Source organism: Pseudopipra pipra, chromosome 3 (assembly GCF_036250125.1).
Source record: "Pseudopipra pipra isolate bDixPip1 chromosome 3, bDixPip1.hap1, whole genome shotgun sequence".
NCBI lineage: Eukaryota > Metazoa > Chordata > Aves > Passeriformes > Pipridae > Pseudopipra > Pseudopipra pipra.
In genome coordinates this window covers 98,226,438-98,248,619 of record NC_087551.1, presented here as the reverse complement: position 1 = coordinate 98,248,619, position 22,182 = coordinate 98,226,438, and the positions used below count along the sequence as shown (strand labels likewise).

General features: G+C 39.7%; 1 long non-coding RNA gene across 2 annotated transcripts in view; it reads left to right on the top strand.

Annotated features, from left to right (window-relative positions):
* LOC135412068 (uncharacterized) overlaps window positions 1–22,182 on the top strand; it is a 122,052-nt gene that overhangs the window by 71,459 nt on the left and 28,411 nt on the right. The window contains exon 4 of one of the 2 annotated variants that reach the window (XR_010429486.1): window positions 2,232–8,481. This is a non-coding gene — a long non-coding RNA (uncharacterized LOC135412068). Of the gene's footprint in view, window positions 1–2,231; window positions 8,482–21,480; window positions 21,753–22,182 lie in introns of those variants that run through there. The other variant, XR_010429485.1, reaches the window with a different exon arrangement.

Genomic DNA, 22,182 nt, shown 5'->3' with positions numbered 1-22,182 from the left:
CATCAGCCAGCCCCGCTCCCGCCGCTCCAGCTCCCACCTTCCGAGCCACCCGGGGCGCACCCCGCCCCACGACAGACCGGACCGGACACCCGCGGTACCGCCGCCCCGCCGAGACCCCGGCGCTGCTGGTGGCCCCCGCCGATCCCGTCGATCCCGCCTGCGCCCTGCTCCTGCCGCACACAGCACCCCCCGTCCCGCCATGTGGCCGAGGCAGCAGCCGCCGCCGCAGCCCCTCTGGACACCAGGACTGCCTCCGAGAAACAGAAGAAAACAACCATTTGGACTCTAATGAAACTAAAATTAACAGCAATAAGTAGTTTGTTTGGTTCAGCAGTAAATTGGAAGTTTGTGTAAGTGAAAAACTTGTTTATGAATACATCAATAAAAACATTTTTAAATTCTGTTTTATAGGGACACCCTCAGACACTAAGAGAATGGGGTAAATTTAAAATCCATATATCAATAAAGACATATTCATCTTTAAGGAATTAAAAGGGGTGGGATGTAGCACTAGGTCTGATGAGAAACTTGTTTGAACATGTCTTAGGATGGCTCTTTGTGGTCTCTTTGTAAACACATGTTTCTTCTTCCCAACACCCCCCACAGCAACTGTTATCTCCCATGCAGGAATGTCCTGGGAAAGGTGTCCTGAGGTGTCCCATTGGTCCTTGTTAACCCTTTCCTGTGATTGGGTGTTCCTGTAAACCCCTTGAGACTTCTAATTGGTTAACCTGTGATTCTCCCTAACCCTATAAATGTGACATCCCCAACAATAAACGCCCTCTTGCCTCCTCTCCACGCCCGGTGTGCTGTCTCTGTGCCTGCCATGGAGCCACGTGGGTGGTGGGGGGAGGGGGGAGCACCTCTCCCCTCCAGGCTCGGGGCCTGAAAAACCCTGTCGCTGGAGTCCCCTTTCCCCGTCCTTTCAAGACGTCGGAATGGTTCTTCAGATGGAGAAGGAACCACAACTGGGCTCCCCCACGTCGAGGGTGGGGAAAGGGATCCAGATTGATGGGTGTCTGGAAGCCAGCCAAGGTCAACCCACTACAACCAAAAAAGGTGTTTTGAAAGTAAAGAGAGCTACATGACCAAAGTCATGTTTGGTACCAAAATGGCAAAGCTATTGTTCTTTACCAAAGCATACCATATGACTAGCTGTACTGCTCTCTTCAAGGCTACAGGTCCAGGTGGTATAGCTTCAGGGATGCAACTCTGACTGACTCAGCAATGCCACAGGAGTCAGGCCTTAGTAGGTGACATGTCTGCTAAGCTCATGGCTCTCACTGGTTCTCTGAATCTCTTGGCAGAATTTTGCCTAGTGATTAGCATATATAACTAGAAGTCAGGTTTCCTAGGGCCTTTATTTCTAGCTAGGGCATTGGCATGGTGGGTGCGGTGAACTTTAGTGAGACATCTCAGGTTGTTCTGCCTCGTTTTTTGCCGTAAAATAGATTTGAAACTTAATTCATTAATATTTGTAAAGCATTTGATGATCTGTAGAATACAGGCATTCTATCTTCGAGTAATTCTTATCCTTGCCTTACATTAAAAGTGCCTTATTCTTGCCTTTATAATAAAAATGGACATAAAACCAAATACTACAGCATGTGATAGTGAAAAATAACTTGGTTCTTGCCCAATGCTGTATTGAAATTTCTGAGTATGTACTAAAACAATGACAAACCTTAAGAAGAGGAAGATGCTAATTTTCTCCCTCTTTTGATTTTTGAAATATTTTTAAAGCTGGAATATAAAGGGATGCTATTTAATATCTTACCAAATCGAGTCTTGAAGCAGAATTTTTATTTCAGCAATTATCTAATAAGATGTGGGGTTTTTTTGTTTTCCGCTGTATCCCAGTGCATGGTTATTTTATTTGGTGCCTTCTTAGTTTTACCATGACTGTGTATAATGCTTTCAAATATTGTTAAGAATGAGATCTGACCAGGAAGCAGGTAAACATTCTAATGACATTCTATTTTTGAGACCAAGATGTGTTTAAATCTTTTCTAACACACAATTTTTTGTTGTTTTTTTTTTTGCTTTTTATGAGTAGGTATTTGAGGTGTAACAGAAAGTTGTTACCCTTCTGCCACCTGAGTCAGGTCTTGAATCCGAGTCCGCAGTTGCTCCTTTCCTTCAGTAAGCCCTGAAGAATGACTTGTCAGCAAAAATGTTTCCTGCTACCATCATTTATTCTAGTTACAGTGTTATTTCTTTTCTCTCTACAGATTTCACCTTGCTTGGTTTGTACTGGGTCTTTTTGTCATCAGCAGATGAATGGGAAATGAATGGAGAGAGATGGCTGCCATGGATAGTATTTGCAGAATTAAGCAGATGAATATCAAATACCTTTGATTAGCCACAAAGAGAATTTACAAGTGGTAAAGGGGTAAATGAAGAGATTTATTCCTGCCTCTCCTTTTTTTTTTTTTTCCAGGAACAATGAACAGAAATATTAGTGTATTAGCACTGGAACTATTTTGTAAGTCAGACACAGCAAAAGGCTTATTCTTGAGTACTTGTGGATAACCTGCTTGCAGTTTACTGTGGCATTACTGTGAAGGACTCAAGAGGGCAAATTCAGGACCTTGGACAGATGTTAAGATCTTCTTTTATATAAGACGGAATTTCATATGCTTTATTTAAAATTTCTGTAGTAAAATATACAGGTATGTGTTCACCCTCTGAGTGCCAAGCAGCATCGGCCTTTAATTTTAAACTGTTATTATAACACTAGTAAAATAAGTTTGTAAAGGCCAGTATAAATACAAGGCTTCAGTAAATATACTGCCTTTTCTGGTCTGAGTGGTGCATTTATATTCATACGTCTATCACTTTGTTAATGAGTTTTCTTCTATAAATTGACCCTGACTGCTACTGTAAAGTATAGCTTAAATGAAGTGTGGCTTTGAGACCAGGCAGATTATTAAAATATTAAGGGATATACATTGAATCATATGACTATCTTTCTTGCTAATATTTCAAGACCAAATACTTTTTGTCTGAAAGATGACCTTTGATGAGGAAACTTATGGTCCAAGATGTACAAAGCTCCCTTTGGAGCTTTTATTTTATCTTCCTTTTTCTTGCATCTTTTAGTCATTCACACATCTGCAAAATGGATTTAAAATGGCATCACTTAACCGAGTAGCCTTTGACACTTATTTCACTTAAATACAGATGAGTGTTTAAGGCACAAAACACAGGAAAACTGCATCCCTTGTCTTCTCTGTGAAATATAAACATGAGATGGTGGCAGAAATTAGTATATTCTGGGTGTAAGCAGCAAGCTCAATTCTTAGTGGGCACGTTTGTAAAATCAAAACAAGCTCTTTCTATAATCGTAAGAAAGAATGTATCTGGCTAAGTGTTTATGTACTCAAAAGAAACGCATGTAGTGCTGGAGATTTCTTGCAAAAATATCTATGTGCCTGACTAGGGCATCACAATGCCTTTATTAGGATTTTACACTGTGTCCTTATGTTTTTCCTACTGATTGTCACTCCAATACATATACTGTAAATTAATTAGTTTAATACCCCTAGTGAACAGAAAATCAGTGTCTGTTATCAGTATTTATATTGATGAGAGAAAATTCTTAATTATGTTTAAGCGCATACATGTATGTGCATAGACAAATTCTGATTTTTATCGTACAAGTCTCAGTGAGCTACTCAGCTACTAAGTACCATATAAGTTGCTTGAGATATTGTGACCAGATGGTTCACAGGGCTAGTAATGGATTATAGTTCTTTCCAGCTCCAGATTGCCAGTTCAAATCTGGGTCAGGTTGACACTGTCTGAAAATTATTACTGTTTGGTGGCTCATGTGAAATAAGTTGGAGACCTCAATATAGTTCCTAAAGGCTGGGTTAATATAACACAAATGTCACCAGATGATTGTTGGTTTCAGGGCTCAGGCTGAAGCACACTGAAGTCAGTGGAAAAACTTCCATTGATTTCAGTGGGTATTGAATTAGGTCTTAATTATGGAGAATGACTCCTTTGAGCTCTCGGAAGTGGTTATTTACAAGGGGACGAAGGATCTCCATGAACTGCTCCTGGGAGACACGTAGTGCTGCCAGCTAGGATAAAGCAGAAAGAGGTGCTCATCTGTCCTTGTACTTCATGGAATATGAGGATATCAGGAGGGGCCAATTCCTGACTGAAATACACTAATCTTACTTAGTTTGGGTAAGAGTGGGTTTATTCTGGCAGAGCGGTAGAGAGTCAAAACCTCTCTGAAAGTTCAAAATATCATTCTCTTGTTAGGTTTGGTGCTGTTGAACAGGTCACACAAATGGCTCCTAAATTTTTTGCAGATCATCTGCTCTCATCTAAGGATATTTTTGGTTTTGTTTGAACAGCAGAACTCCTTTGAACTCCACAGAGGATTACCTGGCTTCAGTTCAAGGCATAGTTTGTCACCCCCCAGGCTCCATTAGTGCAACAATGAATGAGAAATAACTTGATCCTTGGGGATAAGAGCCATAGGGAAGAAATATTAGATATTAAAGACTCTTTAGTTTGACTGACTGAAAATTTAAACTACACAGGTTAAAATGGGAAATGAGGCACAGTATTATCACAGTAGTTGGTTAGCAAGTGGATCAAACCAGTAGGAAAAATGGAGGCGTTGCCATTTCAATCACATCAAGTTCAGATACATGTCCAGAAGATATGCATTAATCAGACATGCCACTGATTATGTCCAATAACACTGTGCATTGTGATAATTATGTAGTATTATTGCCAGGGGAATAAAAAAAAGAGATAAAACTGAGCCACTAGTCTATTGAACTACATGTATTCACCCCTGCCTTCCACTCTCTTTTGAGTTTGGTTTCTAGTCCTACTCCAGAGGCACTCAAGTACAACTATGATTGCATAATTTCTGTACCCCTTAAATGAAATGAATTAAAATTCCAGAATCAGTTCTTGTCTGTACATCTGAGAACAAAATGTCTAACTCCTTTGACATCTTTCAATGATAAGGTCACCTGTCTAGTGAATGGAGGAATTGTTGGATATAACAGTTCTGGGCCCCACCATTTAAGGAGGATGTGAAGGAACCTGAGTGCATCCAGAGGAGGACAACAAAGCTGGTGAAAGGGCTGGAAGGTGTGTCCTGTAGGGAGTGGCTGAGGACCTTGTATTTGTCTAGTTTAAAGAGAAGGCAGCAGAGGAGTGACCTCATTGCTCTCTAAAGCTTTCTGAGGGGGGGAACTGGAGAGGGAGGCGATAATCTCTTCTCCCTTGTATCAAGTGACAGCATGTCATTCCATGTGGGAATGGTTCAAAGCTGCATCAGAAGAGGTTCAGGCTTGACATTAGGAAGCACTTCTTTAGAGTAAGGGTGGTCAAACACTGGAACAGGCTTCCGAGAGAGGAGCCAGTCAGTGTTTGAAAGGCATTTGGAGCATGCCCTTAATAACATGCTTTTACTATTAGCCCTGATCAGCCCAAACTGGTGTCACAGTTGGACTAGAGGATTGTTGTGTGTCCTCTCCAACTGGACCTATCCTATCCTAACTTATCCTGTCCTGTCCTATCTTACCCTGTCCATCCTAGTCAATAAAACTATAATTTCTTTTTAAAAAGTCCCTTTTGTTTCTCCTTCATCTAAACTTTAATGGTTTTGTGTTTAGTTAGATGCTGGTGACTTGGGAATTTTACATTCTACCTACATATTCTAAAAAAGTTTCAGGTTTGCTGTTGAATTGCCATATTTTAGAATCCCTCATTTGTTTACCTGTCTAGTATTTAGCTTAGTGGAAAATAACAAACTTGACCTGTTTACCATTGATAAATGGAAATAATTGATACTTTAAGGATGTTCCCCTCCAGTAGGAGAACAAAGAAACCAGATTTTGGGACTGGTCGGAGAACAGAAAAAATCAGAAACAGACAAAAGCATTTTTATAGTAGATAGTATGGGTGAGGGAATATGGCTGGGGTAAAAATTAGAGGAAATTGAGAAGTTGTATTCATACCCTAACAGAAGTTATAATGGTACAGAAATTTTAGGGTAAAATGCAGCTACTACTTCCTGGATGGGATGCGGTTGGCAGCTCCATGATCATTCCCCATACAACAGCAAAGCACCTGCTAAGGCAGATGGAATAGAGGGTGGAGTGGAGACACAGCAGCCAGGCTCTGTGGTAATCCTTACAGGGAGGGCAACTCAATGGTACTTTGCAACTGATAAACTGCCCAGTACCTGTCAACCAAGGGAGATAGGAGATATCCTGCTTCTGAGCCAACAATGGTGGTGAAATCATTCTCCTCAGATGAACTTGGTTCATTAAAGCCTAACTGTAATATTAACATACACCTCCATCCCAAAGTTTCCTGCTTCCAAGGTGTGACCACCTTCCACTGGGCATGTGCTCTATATTTTTTTGACTGTATCTTTAAAAGTGAAGCGAGAGAATTTTTACACCAATCAGTAACAAAGGTATTTATGACTAGAGTCACTCAAGCTCTATCTAAACATAAAAAAATAGTATAAAAGTAAGCCAAGAATGGGGAAAAAGTGAGGGAAGACTCCATAGTAACTGCTGGGATCTGTCAATGGGCTGGACCTATCTTCTTCCTCACTTCTTGGGTAAGAACTGTACTCTATGCATGCTGAATACTTTTACTGGGATTAGAGCTTGTCTGTGTTGTGCCTTGAATATGTTTTCGCAGTCAGATACTATCACCGGCAATCCTTGAACCTGTCACAGTTTTATATTAATAAAGAGTGTTATTCCCTAAGCTGTTAGTGGTGGTCCTTCCTGGGCAGCAGAGGGTAACACACTCAAATAAAGTGGGAAGACCCACTGAGGGGTCTCCATTATGCTGTTGGCATAAGGGAGTTCCCTGACAAGGGCAGTGAAATTGCCCTCTGATCCAGTGGGACTGTTTGGTGAAGGATCCCCATAACGGGACACTGACAGACTGGTCAAGCATGAGGGTCTCGGCTTTCCTGGGGCACTAACAGACAAATCAAACACTAAGGGTTGAAGAAAACTCCCATTTTTATGTGACAATGGGCGTTCAATTTATTCTTGAGATCAAGAGCAAGATAATCCACAATACAATTTGCATGGAGGGAGAAACCTGAAGGAAATAAATCAATGATAATTTGTGGCTTTTGTTCAGGCCTTTACTGACTTAAATAGGAAAGCAGGAGTGTTTTAAATGCAGAACTTACTGTTATATTATGTCATATTTTCTCGAAGAGATTAACTCACAAAACAGAAAAGTCACATCTTCATTGGGATACTGTCAAGCAGGTGAAGGGGGATGAGAGACAGTTCCAAGTTCAACACCTAGCATTTGGATGAAGGATGATGTTCCTATTACCAGAAGACATCGGACGTCAAATCTGTGCTTGAGCTATGATATGAACTTGGATATGGTTTGAAACTTGCTTGATTTTACATTTTGTTTGCATTTACTTAGCAATGAATAACTGATGGTAGTGTTTAATGAGAATAATCACATCATAGAATCATAGAATGGTCTGGGTTGGAAGGGACCTTAAAAAATATCTAGTTCCAACTCTCCTGACATGAACAGGAACACCTTTCACTAGACCAGGTTGGTCAGAGCCCCATCCAACCTGACTTTAAGCAATTCCAGGGATGGGTCATCCACAGCTTCTCTGGGAAAAAAGGTTGTTATGTCTTTTCTATTAAACTTACCTTGATTTTAATGAAGATAATTAAGATCACTTTGGCTGCTTTCTTTGCGTGTGTATAAACGAAGTATTGCCCATCAAAAAGTTTAGGATGGCTGATACATGCATAAAAGAAACCTATAGAAGTTGTTTAGATTTACACATGAGTTTAGGGAAGCCTATTTTTCAGATTCCTAAAATGTTTCAGTGTCCTGTATTTAACTTCAGATGTAAATCTATTACGTTTGTGTGCATATATAAAATGTGCAATATGAAATGCTATTTTCTTTGTAAAGCAATTACCTTCTCATTTAGCCATATGATTTAGAATAATTTACATAGGAAAATAATTTAAATATGATATTGTTTTATGAAATCTCACAAAAAAACCTTCTCCTTTGCATTAATTATCTTTTCTCTGCTACTTTCCCTCCTCCTCCTTCAACTGTCTCAGTGACTTTAAAGTTTATTTAATTGGCAGGTGTAATGAGTGAGAACACAAAATCTGTGTTGAATGATCACAAATCCTGAGCACTTCACTTGAAGATATACCTTTTTCCATATGCCTGTGTCATTTCCATTTACACAATCAGCAGTTGTCAAAGTCTAATTGCTTAGTGAGAGGCACTAAAATTCTTGGTGATATCACAGATTTATACTCTGTTTTTCAGAATGTGCCTGACCTAAAAAGGAGGGGAGAAGAAGCTTCGTAATGTCTTCTCGAGGTTAATCAATGTACCAACAAGGAATGATTGCCAATACAAACCTGCAGAATGGAGTATTTGGGGTCAGAAAAGCACTAAAGCTGAGTGGTAAGGAGAATGGTATGCTACACTAGAAGATTTTTTGCCTATAACGTGAGAAATATAGGATAGCTAAAAATTTACAATTATAACTTTGATATATTTGTGGGAGGTAAATTATTTACTGAGGTCTACTTCTAATTATTGATTCACCTTATCTGGCCATATGTCTTCTTTGCCTACCTGTATCTCCATTTATTTTGTCTTATTTTTTCCATTGCTTTTTGTGAGATTGTTCTTAATATGGAATTATGGTTAGAGTCATGCTGAATAAGCATATATGTGGATTATTTAAAACAGGAAGGTCATGTGAATCAAAGGCTAACCTATGTTGGACATATACTTCAGCTAAGTATGTTCATGTATATTCATGCAGTGAAAAATCTGATCATATGAAAACTTCTATCAGAGTGAAAGTGAAACCTCTTTGAGCATCAAGTAAGAACAAGTAAAATGAGGAGACAACCTGAGACAGTAGCAATACAATGCAGGATCAGTACTCTGGGTAATAATAAAGTAAGACCTTCCTCCCCATTCTGTGTGGTAGCTATCTGTCTTCTTTACACCAAATGTGCTTGGAACAAGAGAAAAGCAGCTCAGAATTCTTTTTTTTTTTTCCCCAGCTCATGGAACGACAAATAGAAAGTCAGTACCCCACATGGATATCTCCATGAAGGCAGTACAATTTCTGTAAACACTGTTTTGCCATCATTATTCTCTGTCTGGGTTCTCTGCTTCAGTTTTAGACACCAACCTATATTAGAAGTGAATTATATTTCAGGTGTTTTATTAAGGCTCTGTTTCACAATTTTGTGTGAAAAATTACCTGTACATGGATGTCTGAATTCCCTAACAATTCAGACATATTCGAAATTTCATGGATTCTAACTTTAGGTAAAGAAAAATTACTGCCAGAAAGTCTTATTCGGTAGAGTAGTCCCTCATGTAATATAGCCTTACCCTGTAAATGTTGATTTCCAGAAAAACAAGACCCATCAGTGAATGAAAAAGATCCTTCTGTTTTTCACTCCTGTTTATGGAAGATAAGAATTAGAAGAGAAATAGTCACTTGGAGAAAGAAAATAGAAATTTGTAAACAGACATGTCAACTTAGCATTGCTGCTACCTAAATGGGAAAAGTATATGATATACCTACACAAAAATTTGGAGGTAAACATTGGCTTTTTCTGCCAGTCCTAGAAGATGGTTGAAAGCTATGTAAGTGCAGATGGTACGATGCTGAGTCAATCAGCCCTGACAATGGCTGTATTTATGCTGTTTCTGGTTTGAATATTGGCAGTGCCCCATTGTGCATTACATAGTCAAGTGCTCTCAAGTTCTGTGTCAAGAAGATGCATTTTGTCCACAGCCTCAAATTTATGTGCCTAGTTGCTCTCTGAAGTTGCCTAAATTTGTTTTGAAGATTCAGGTTCTGATTTTGATGGTGGAAGATTCTTGGGTAAACTGACAGTGCCTAAGACCTTGAACTGAATAAACCAGAATTTATTATGTGTAGTGATAAGAAATTTGCTGATTCCTTCTGAAAGTACAACATTCTTTACTCTGCACTTTGTGAAATTCCATGGACAGATAGTAATTAACAGAAATGGGGTTGAAGACAGGGCTAGCTTCTAGATATATCCTTGTGTATCTGTTTTTATTGACATATAAGAGGAAGAGGCATAAAAAGATGTGCAGGAAGCAGCCTGGTGATGACTATGAGAAAGGCTAATACAAAGTATCGTGGAGCTTTCTCTTTGAAAGCTCCTGTTTTTCTGAAGTTTTCTGCCATGTTGGGAAGATCAGAGATTGTGCTTAAACTGTAGTTATATCTTGACCTTTTAATGAAATGCAATTATTATTTTAATTCATATTTACTTGTGCACTCCCTCCTCCTGGTACCACATCAAACACACTCACTGAATAATTCCTTATCACCTTTGGGATAAATAAATCTTCTACTCTTGTTATCAAGGAGGCTCTAAACTGAGTGTACATGAAAGTAATTAGGCTGAGATACCCTAAATGCTCACCTGTGCAAGTAGTCTCTTATGAACACATACACAGGACAAAAGAGCTTGGACAGCTCTAGTAATGACCATGTGGGCTTGAATATTTGCCTGTATTATTAGGGTCCAACATGAAAGACAGTAGTAGGATCACAGAATCACAGAATGGGTAAGGTTGGAAGGGACCACAGTGGATCACCTGGTTCAACCTCCCTGCTCAAGCAGGGTGATCCTAGAGCGCATTGCAGAGAATTGCACCCAGAAAGTTCTTAAATATCTCCAGTGAGGGAGACTCCACAACCTCTCTGGCCAAGCTGTTCCAGTACATGGTTGCCTGCACAGTAAAGAAGTTCTTCTTCATATTCAGATGGAACTTCCTGTGCATCAGTTTCTGCTCATTGCTTCTTGTCCTATTCTTGGCACCACCAAGAAGAGCCTGGCTCCATCTTCTTGACACCCTCCATTCAGATACTTGTATACATTCATTATGTCCCCTCTCAGTTGCCTTTTCTCAAGGCGGAACAGGCTCAGCTCCCTCAGCTTTTCCTTGTAAGAGAGATGTTCCAGTGTCTTAATCATCTTTGTAGCCCTCCACTGGACCCAATCCAGGAGCTTCAGGTCTCTCTTGTACTGAGGAGCCCAGAACTGGACACTTCAGATGCAGCCTCTCTGGGGCTGAGTAGTGGCAGGATCACCTCCCTTGATCTGCTGGCAATGCTCTTCCTAGAACCCATGGTTAATTCAAGCAAATATTTACTTCTCAGTAACTCAGATCCACGTCTGTAAAACAAGGGTGGAATTATCAATCTGACCCATGTAGAGTTGCACAAAGTCTTAGAGATGCCACAGTCCTAGGGTAACAGGAAAGAAAACACGAGCAGTCTCAGAAATGTCCATCAAAGACAGGATGGCTGTAGTCTCTATATGAGAGCTCAGCAATACCTAACTTTAGCAACCTTATTTAGGTCACCAGATTAAATACTGGAATCCCTAATTCTCTACATAGGTAATGGAGAAGAAAGTTGCCTCCAAAGGGCAATTCAGAGCACAACATGAGTGAAGGTCACACCCTGAATTGTCATCAGGAGAAGTTGTTAATTATACAGAAACACTATTAAAATAATGTCCTAAGTTGTGTGCACTTTGCATTATCTACATCAATCTGCTACAATTTAACATCTATCCCGGAATTTTCCTGCAATGTGGCTACTACACTAGTCTTTCCTCTTCCCCAAAGACTGCCTTAAATTTGACACTAATAAGAGATTTGTAAGGCTGTGTAAAAAAACAGGAACATGTTTAACTACAGAGTTTTCCCCAGCCATTTGGATTGGTCACGAAATTTTGCATTGCTTCAGTTGATAACATGAAAAATATTTAAACTAACCTAAAAAGATAAATATCAGGAAAACACAAGCAACTGGATAAAATGTTCTTAGCACAGCAGCATTTTGGGGCTCCCTGAGTTCTATTATGTATTTTCTGAAGCATGGCATCTAAATTTCTTGCACTCATTCAGAGCTTTCAGAAGGCCCTTGGTGATACATGTGGGATTTCTGTGCACAGTTAACGTGAACACTGAAGGAAGAATAGAGCCCTTTAGTTCCCTCCTGTCTGTGTAAATCTTCAGATGTTCTGAGCTGCCTTTTGATATTCTTCAGAAATGGAGCTGGAATGTGGTTGAGAATTTCAGTGTGATAATCCCATGTTGCCAGTGATATTAAAAGTAATACTAAATGTCAAAAATAACAAAAGAAAGACTGTCTTTTTTTTCCATCCCAGTCAAAGAAATAGAGAGTTATTCAAGTTATTCAAAGCAGTAGCATATTTCACAGGTTGTGGTAGAAATCTAACATCAGTGCTTGTTAATTTTTTTTTTTTTTTTTTGCATGCAGTCAGACTTAGCTGATTTGTACTTATTTTATACATATGTCAGGGCCACCAAAGGAAGTAAGTGCTAACTGATCTCATAACATGTGCCCTGACAGAAAATATTATAGGTCACAGAATCCAAAGCTACTGACCACCCACTGTGTTGCATTTATCAAGAGGAAACCTCATAGGAAAGCTGCCACTCTCACCAAGTCTGTGCACAGAGACCCAGTAGTAGCTGTCACTCTTGGAGAAGTCAATTTGTATTGAACTTACAGAAAATACAAATAACAAATAAGTTTCTAGACTGCCAAATAATGGCCTATTTAGGCCACTTTATAAACTATTCTTATCCACACTGAGTTGGAACGAAATTTTGTGATATGACAAAGCATTTATGAACCATGTGGGGCTTTTATCTTTGGGGTTCTTTTTTTTGTTTGTTTTTATTTTTTTAATGAATGCAGTCTTATTTGCATTAGTAGTGGGTGAGAAGGTTGGAACAAGAGTTAATGCTATCCAAGAAGGTATCAGCACGGCAGCTGAGCGATGATGGCTGGAGTAATGGCTGTTTTGAGCTTTGCACTTTTGGAAGACATTCAACTGCCTTCTGAATTAAAACTCTAGCAAAATATAGGCAGAGGAAAGACAAGGAGATGGGTAGAAGAGGAAGTTGATGAAATAAAGATCAGACCTTATCTATGTTGTGTCTAGGACTGAGTTCTTAGGTCAGTGTTTTCTTATTTCCTGGTCTCCTTTGATATGTAATAAACTCACGTCTTTTCAGAATGTTGCTAAAAGCATCCTGGCATGTCTTCCTGGTAGATGTTTTTTTAAGGCTCTGCAAACCTTCAGTTCGGATACAAATGCAGAAGGCCTGTCAAGTGCTAAGCTCTAAGGTAGAACTAAACATCCCCCTTCCCTCAAAAATATTACTGACCAGGAAATGATTTAAACCAAAAATATTTACAAATTCTGTTGGGTTTGATAAGCCATTGTTGAACAAAACAACAGAAAAAGGAAGATATCTCTTCAGAAAAATCTGCATTATTTCAGTCTCTTCAAATGAAAGCATCTTAGTATTGACAAGTGACAGATTTAAAAATTGTCCTTAGAAACAGATTTTTAGCAAGTTTTATAAAATCTCACAAAACCCAAAATGTTTTGGCTGACCCACTTTCTCCTCTGGTCTCTTGAGCAAATTAACAATATTTATTTCAAGCAGACTTTTTCTTTTTCTTTTTCTTTTTCTTTTTCTTTTTCTTTTTCTTTTTCTTTTTCTTTTTCTTTTTCTTTTTCTTTTTCTTTTTCTTTTTCTTTTTCTTTTTCTTTTTCTTTTTCTTTTTCTTTTTCTTTTTCTTTTTCTTTTTCTTTTTCTTTTTCTTTTTCTTTTTCTTTTTCTTTTTCTTTGTCTTTGTCTTTTTCTTTGTCTTTTTTTTTCTTTTTCTTTTTCAACTTTTCAGTTTTGAGTAGTGTTAGATTAACTTAGATATAGTAGTCCTGCACTAAGATACCTCATAAACACTTTCTGCTCTCAATGTTTTAATAATAGTGTTACTGTTATAGTGCTGACACTTTGACCCCTTACAGGTTTGCTGTAACAGGGTTAATTTTTTAGTTCAGGGCAACAGGGAATTGTGTGACATGGCTCAAGCTGTAATCACACTTACAGTGAGGCTCCAGGTCGGCAACATCATATTTGTCTAGGGGTGACTGAATGTAAGCTGGAAATATCTAGAGCACAAATGTACTGTTACAATAAAGACCCTAACCCAAATCCCAAAGCAGTGCATTTTTCTCCACTTACACATCACTTTTTGCTATAACTGCAATATTTTATAGATGCTTATCTGCTGGTTTTCACCACTATATCTAATCACCTCAAGTGGCTGCAGAGATTAATTTTTCCATTTCACACAAAGGCCTGGTTTTGTGAACAATTTTGTACATGCTTTTTGAGTTAATGGCATGTGGCAAGCACTGTTGGGTTTGCCTGTTGAGCCTGTGAGTGTCGGGGCTGTGGAAACAGACTGGCCACAAGGTGCTTTGGGACTGGGAGTGACAGGGATGCTGGTGAAGTATTCATGCTTGGGGCTGCTGTCAAGAACTGCTCAGAGCTGCACCAGGACTGGAAGGGAAAAAATGGGATCAAAGTAATGAAACAATATAGCAGCGATATAAATCACTCCAGAATCTGAAAGCCTAGCCCACCTGACCCAGAGGAACTCTTACCTTGAGTTTGACTATGTCTCTTTACGATGTTGGGAGAGATTTGATCTTTTTAGTACCCTTATGTGACATTTCCCTTATAAATTATTAGTCTAGCTGGCAAGTCCATCAAGGGAAACTGAGGCACAGTAGCTGTAGCATTGTGTTCTGCTAATAGAGGTTACCCTGCAGGTAGCAAAATGTTGTACTTTTAAATGGGTGAGCTGATTTAGGTCATGAGTTGCTTTTTGCTAGAGTCTTCCAACATATCTGTTTAATCCAGTATAGGCACTATATGTTCACCTGGTAGGGGCAAAACTGTCTGTCCATCTCTCAAACAATGGTGATGTAAACATAATTGATGCTAACCACCTGTCTTCCTTATGTAGAAAGTGTGTTTCAAAACACCACTATGGGTGGTGGTAGGACAGGACATAGGGGTTTGCTGGTATATCAAAGGCTGAATTTCTGAATTGTATCACTGGTGTCTTTGTGCTGATATCATTAGGAATTTCTTCCCTGGCGTCATGAATATGCATAGAAACAGACCTGAAGCACAAAGGTGTAATGCTTTGTGTTAAATTTACATGTGGGATTAACATGCTAACCAATAAGAATGCTATTCACTTTATTTGAGCACACACAAGAAAGGATATGGATGCCAAAATGTGTAGCTGTATTCCAGATGCCACTTGATCCATCCAACTCACTTTCTTCTCTGTAAGACCATTCTTTGCATTCATGGGATTCAGACTTTCCTGACTCCTTCCTCTGCTCATCCTGCATCTCAGGAAGGTCATGGTTATAACAAACCACTGCTGCAGTGTGGAGGTGCTGAGAGGTTTCTGGCCTGGCAATATCGTTGAGAGGAAGCTCTGAGTTGCCATCAATAGATTTCTGTCCGTGGAAACTCTTCTGATATGGAGCTAGCCTAGGTGTCCTTGCACTGTGCTGACTGTTGCTTAGACACAATTATGAAATGGGCATCAAGACTTAGCATTCCTAACACATTGCTTTGCCAGGACTGAATTTGGGTGCCCAAAGATACTGACTTCTTTTGATATAATCACAAAAGCAAGCAGGATGTCCACTAAGAACACAAAATACATGGTGATAGTAACCCAAAATGGACGGCTTATGCAACAACCCTCCCCCTAATTAATGTTGCACATCTCATTTAATGAATCTCGTCTTCTGCTTTTCTCTCCAGCTAGACTATGAATATCTTGAATTTCTAGAAAAAGGAAAAAAAAAACCCTAGTCAACCCTGCAGTGTCCTTTGTTTACTAAGAAAATCTTTCTTTATCCTTTAAGCTACCAAGTTCCAGCTGTTCCCAGAGTTCACTGATGTGTCAGGAAGGAATTACTTTAACACTTTCATAGAGAAATATTTGCTCATACAGACTGTTTAGCTTTGACTGTTGTTCAGGGGACATTGTCTCTTTACCACCACTAGCTGTTTCTCTAGCTCTTAAGCAATACACTTTGCTGCCCACCATGAGCCATCCTTTCCCAGCTAACGTGGTTGTGCATGATTTTCACATTCAGTACCCTGACTGCCAGAATCAGATCATACCCTTGTGACCCATATAAAATCTGTTATCAATTTTCTCTCACTATGAAATATAAATTATTAACAGACCTTAAGCCTCTGCTACACCAGCTATTTAAAGTAATGAATTTTTTTCCTTAAACAGTGGAAGCAAAGACATTACAGCAATTATTTTTTATTCTGCAGCATAAGTGGATTAGATTTATCACTGTTGGTTCAGGTTCCACAATAAAATAGGTTTATTTATTGTTAGTTTGAGTTAAAAAATGGAAAGAGGTATCCAAAATCCTTCCACACACATCTGTTAGATTAGAACATGGAAGCTCTGGTGCTTGCCTTTACTCCTTTGTCTGCTTCATTGCACTCAGACTAGAGAGTTAGAATAGTGCTGATGGGAGAGTACAACCACTGCTCACAGAGTGAATCATGTCAGGCAAGCACACAACGGACTATGTAGTTGTGTCCTAACATAAAAATAAATGTGAGTATAGATGCTACAGAGACATTTGCCAAAGTCTTTTTAATGGACATATGCAAATAGGCATGTCTTGTTCATCTTAAGAACTGTCTACTGCCATGGGAAAAGGAGAGGTAGAGGGATGAGACTGAGCTGGGATGCTGGGGAGGACACTAAAGAATGACACTTGCTGTCCCTGCTACTTACGAACAGTTCGGGGTAAAAACTGCTGTAGTTTCTGTTCCTTCTCCTCCTCCTGTAACAATAACGTGTACACTGACCCCTCCTCAAGAGCATTACTGCAATCTGGTTGTCCAGGGGCCTGGCCTGAGTAGCAGAGGGAGGAGAGCCCTGGGCTACTCTGCTACCCCAGCAGCTCCCCACACCTCAAGCTGCTAAATGGTGACTTATTCAGCTGCTTTCAGGATGGTTCAGTGGATCCTGGCAGGTTCAAAAAGACTGGGGAGATGGCAGCTGGAAGCAGTCAGATGTGCTGTTTCCACCTCTGTGCTACTACTATATGCTCTCCTGATGGGGATCCCACAAGTTGACGCAGGTCTCTGAGGCTCTAAGCTGCACATATCATGAAGATGAATGACTAAACTAAAATTGTGAGTCTGCATTTTATTTTGTTAATCAAACACTTTTTTCAAAAGAAATAGGATTTTCTCTGGAAGCCAGAGCAAAGCCTGATTGAGTAGTGCATTTATATTAAGTTTAACTGGTTAGCCTTAGCAGTCTCATAGGATGTATTTTAATTTCCTGCCCAAAATGTCTGTGTAATGTGTGGTATGTTTTTAAGCGGCAGATATTTTCACAGAATATTTTCAACAGTAGAAGCACTGGTGCTTCTACAATGAGCATGCATCTGATTTGCAAAGTACCCTGAGATCCTCTACATTACTCATGGGAAATATTGTCTCTGGCTTGCATTTCTCTAAGGTTGTTGGATTCATTAAAAATTCTGAGAAGTTCTACATAATGATTTTGTAGCAATGACTGCTGGTTTTCATAATGTTTCAGCATGTCAGTTAATTCTTGCCTCATGGCAGGTCAGTCCTTTCAACAACAGAGTTCTCCATCATTGGCTTGACATCCAAGCATCGACACTCTGCTATTTAAAAACAAAGTGTCCAAAACACCATACATAATTATTTTCAAAGTCGTATGGTCATTTTTCTGCAATCAAGAGATCCTATAAATTTTGCCCATTATAGGCACAAGACATAATCATCAGAACAAAATTTTCTGGGTTTTTATATAATAATCTTTTGTTCTTGTTTGTTTGTTTGTTTGTTTTATTTTGGTGTTTGTTTGTTGTAAATGGAAAAAAACCCACAGCAACATCACTTTAAAAATAATCCACTTTCAACTATGAACCACAAGTCATGGATGAACGGGAACATAATGTTATGGTGAAGTATTGATATTCATTGTACATGATCTGCCAGCTGCATTTAACACTATAGCTGATTTTTCATAAATTTGGGAGAAAAACTTAATATTTTGTGCTTATTTTCTCTTGACAATGACTTGTCCTTTCTGTGTTATGCACTTCCATCGTAAGTGTAGTGAACACTTTACAAACTAGCTAGGGTACACAGTAATTTTACTGAATACATTTACATGGACATGCTGAGTCACACGCAAATTTAAACCTGGATATGAAAGAGATGGAGCTCTGAGCAGAGTCCTGGAGCCCTCATTCCTCATTGACAACAAACTATACTGGACTACAATCAGTTTTACTGCCTTTAGTATTCATTCCACGTCCTCAGGATGGCATGGCATCTCTGATGCGAGAGCTTAAATCTTCCAAGCAAATATTTATGTAAGAAACATTAGCAATTTAACTGTGATACTGAGAAGAATAGTAGTTTGGGCTTATATTTCGTTAGAAAAAGACAAGGACCAAGCTTTTAACAGATTAAATAAAAACCCACTTTCTTTTTTGGGTTTAGGCTGTTGTCTGGAAAGAATTCATAGAGGGATTTGACCTGTTTTCTGAATTATGAGCTTCTTTGAGGTTTACATATTGCTCCTATTCCACCCACCTCTCAGCTAAGTTGAAACTTGATTTCCATGATGCCTTTCATCTTCCTGAACAAATAGCAGTTGCTTCTGTTGTCCTCTGTAGTTTTCCCACCTGATTTCTCTCTGTCTTGAGCAACTGAGAAAACTAGATATGCCATTTCTGATTCAGCAGGGGTCTCATTTTAACTGTGCTCACCCATTTCCCTTAGTTGTTTTGTAAACAAACACTTCCTTTGCCCTATCTTCATTTCTGGCATTCTCTATTAAAGACTCTAATTCTTCTTTCATTTACAATAGGATATGTGCTCCAGATCTGCAGTAATTTCAGAGTTTATGCAATTCCTAGAGGCATCTTCAATGCAAACTTTGTAGCTGGCACATCCCTTTGCTGCGCCGTCTTTAATTTCCCATTGTCTGCTGGGACACACAGAAGCCTCTTTCTGATGTCACCCCATTGTCATACCCTTCTCTCGGTGACTTTGCAGCAAGAATTCCCATTTATTCTGCTGGAAGACGGGAGTCCTTACCACAACAGATATTGCAAAGGTTACTCTTTCAACCCAAAAATCCACAGATCATGAGAAAAGTTAATTGGTGTATGTCTATGCAAAACAAGTACTGCACTTGAAGAGCCATATAATGGAATGTGATGTCAGAGTGCATAGAGGCTTTTGGAGGTGGATGTTTGCTAGTGCTGGAGGCTGGAAAGTCCGGGCTGCAGGTTTGCTTCTGTCAGTGTTTCGTTCTTCGTGTACCAAGTGCTCTGCACTGAAGCCGAGAGCGCTGGAAGGGCCAGTGCTAGTGCCTGTGGGCTTATCTGTCCTCTTGGGGGAAACTAAGAATTTATATTAGTTTAGCCTCTCTTATCTAAGCCTAACCTCCAAAATCCCAAATCAAATGTATCAGAAAACTAACAAGGTATTTACTCCATTTGTGATACTCATTTGGCTCTGCCAGTTCTGCTCTCTCCTCCACACACTGCATAGTGACTGGTTTTAGAAAGTGAGCTCCACAGGGGAGAATATCCAGGTATCCAGAGTGTCAAGAAGAGAGGAAAAGGGTCCCTAATCCCATCTGTTTTTTTGATACCACCAACAACCATCCGATAATAAGTTTTACATCACTCCTTGGCCATGCAAGAGTACAAAGCTTTTAAAGATAAATGTTATCCTGAGATGAAGTGCTACTATCAGTTGTTTTCTGTTTAAAGATCTTATCATCATCAAACTTATTGCAGAATATGATTTCTCTGTTAGTTTCTAGGAACAATGGAATAAAATTTTAACAGTATAGCTTCTTTCACCTTTTAGGGGTCCCCAAAGCTCTGAAAAACCATACAGGAATAGCTTCACTCTGTGCAGAGCTGCAGTCTTCTTCAGACTGAAACACAGCAAAGATTTAGCATTGCTATATAAATTTTTAGAGAGAACATTATGACAAATGTCATTTGCAGCAGAACTGCAAGGGGGACTTTGGTCTGCAAGATATAAATTTCTAGTTGGAGTGTGATGAGGATAGCTGAGCAAACAGTCTCCTAAAACTGCAGCATGGGATTGTCAGTGCTTCTGAGCTCATTGCATCTTGTCCAGCAGCAATGTCCTCCAGCGTGATGCTTCTGTGTCTGCTCAGCTCTGACTCAGAAAGGAGAATGTCACCTTCTGAGTCACGGGTGTCTTCTGTTGTCTTGGGTTTCACTGGAAGGTTTTAATGCATGTGGAGAGACCAGAGTCAGTCCCAATTGCTTTGTGAATGAGGCTAATGCACGATTTACCAGGCAGAAGCAGGACTGGTTTGCATCTGTATCTACAAGGCTCCCCTTGAACAGACCTCAAACCTCTGCAGCCTGAGCCACTCTCCCTTCACTCTTATCTCTTAAGGACCTGTTTTGTCTGACCTGGGCTACTAACTTTAATTTAGGTGGTGTGGAACATGTTGCTGCTCAGCAACTTGCTGAAAGCTGTGATCTACCCGTCATTATTTCGTTTCAGTGCCTCATCAGCTCCTAATGTGCTGGCTGATACATTAGTAATGTTTTTCACGTGCATTTATCACTCCCAGATGTCATGCAAATGTTATGGGGACTGCAGCTGGTTCACAAACCAGGTAGAAGGGCTGAGGCTGGGCTTCTCAAACAGAGATGGCTGCAAAGCAGGATTTAATCTTAGCTGCAGGCTGCAACCATGACTATTAGGTTAGATATCTAAAAGGTCAATGCGTTTGAGATCAAGGCTGTGGCCAAACAACAAGTCATGTATGTGTGTAATGAGGGATCCCAGGAACATTAGCTGCTTAAACCCAAGGCCACTATTGATTGTTAATGTAAATTCACTTATTTTACAGCTTTGAACAGGAAGTGTTGTTTTCTAAAAGACTAAATTTTGATTATTTGGCCTAAAATCTCTCTCACTGTCAATGAATGCTAGATTCAGGGGATAATTACATTAATTTATTTCCAATAAATTTCAAATTAAAATGATATACTGGGGAGAGACTTGATTGAAAATCTTGCTGTTTTGTTCCTCATTTGAAAACTTGTTTGCAATTAGTCAAGCTGTCAGATACCCAGGGAATGTGTTTATTTATTTATTTTTACTGGGAGGAGGGGAGGAGGAAGTAAAGCTATTTCTGTTACCATGTGGGAAACCCTGTGGTAATGCTTTTTGTGCGGGCAAGACTTCAGAATATTTCAGATCACAGTTTGCCATGAGATAACTCTTAGATTTTGCTTTGTTTTCTAGCATACTAGAGCTAATCACAGGTTATTTAGTAAGTGCAAGTCCTAAAAAAAATCAGATTCCTGAAATTAGAGGTAGAGTTTAATCTCTAATCCTTCCACCCATCCTCCCCCTCCCAGAGTTGTGAGCATGGATTTTATTTCTGCTTCATGTCCTTGGGGCTCTGGGCTGTGGCTGGTGCCAAGCAGGGGCTTTGTGTTGTTCCAGCGCCAGAGCAGCAGAGCAAAGTGCAATGCTGCGCTTCCTGTCAAGTAGCCTCTTAGCCACAACATTTACCCAGAGAGCTAGAAGCTCTCCTTTGCCTCCCAAAAATTACTGCAGCTGCCTGGCAGATGTTTCCCTGGGAAGGAATCTCTTTCCCTGCTCATCAGGGCTGAACCAGCTGCGGAGACTGGAGAAGGAAGATTCTAAGGGTAAGCAAGAATTACCCACCTTGTAGGCAAGAAATTTACTCGGTTTGCAGAAGGGTCCACTTTACATTTCATTGCCTGTTGATACATAACTTCTAATGTAGTTCCCTTCCTGCAAAAATATAGCAGTCATTCTGGGAAGGGCACAGCAATTCTCCCTTCCATCAGTGACTTAACTACGAAGGTAGTGAACTGTTTTCTCTGCCCCCATTCCTTCCTTTTTACTGAATTGCTTTTTCTCCTTTTTTCTCCCCTATTCCCTTTCAATCTATATCTGCACCTGGCCTTGTGAGGGATCACTTTATAGAAAGCTTTCGTGTAGCAGTCTGGAGTAAAATCTAAGCTAGAAATTTTCAAAAGCACAGAAAACAGAGGGGTGTCTTAGGCCATGGTCAATAGATACTGCCGACAGTGGTTGAAATGTTATTGCCCT